This window comes from Frankliniella occidentalis, unplaced genomic scaffold (assembly GCF_000697945.3).
Source record: "Frankliniella occidentalis isolate FOCC.00 unplaced genomic scaffold, Focc_3.1 Scaffold81, whole genome shotgun sequence".
NCBI classification, from domain to species: Eukaryota; Metazoa; Arthropoda; class Insecta; order Thysanoptera; family Thripidae; genus Frankliniella; species Frankliniella occidentalis.
Window position 1 is genome coordinate 356,118 of NW_026267211.1, and position 495 is coordinate 356,612.

Here is a 495-nt window from a genome sequence, read left to right on the forward strand (position 1 = left end):
GGGGCGGGCCCGGGGCGGGAGAGGGATGGGCCGGGACCAGTGCCGCGCTCCACCGCGCCCGTCGCACCTTCGCCCTCCCCGCGCCCGCGCCGCCAAGGCTGGACCGCGGCTCTTCGAGGGCCGCGTTCGAATGGCAGCGGAGTGCGCCGCGGGGCGACCGGGAGACCACGGAGAGACAGAGCACGAGCACGACCCTCGGACGCAGCCGGGGGCGGGGGGCGCATGCGCCGCGAGGCCCCGGCGGCGCCGCCTGCGGAATCGCGTTGTCTCCCTCGCACCCAATCAAGGCCGGGCCAGCGAGGGTAGGACGGCCTGCGAGTGCGAGCAGGACAGCGGCCGGCCGCCGGGCCGGGGGTGTGCCCGCCGGCCGAGGGGTGGTCTTGGCACAAGGGGGCGACAGAGACAAAGTACGATTATGGGGATGGGGATCGCGCTGCGCGAGGGTATGTAGGTCAGGATCACTTTGGCAGGGGAACGGGGCGGCGGGGCGGGGCG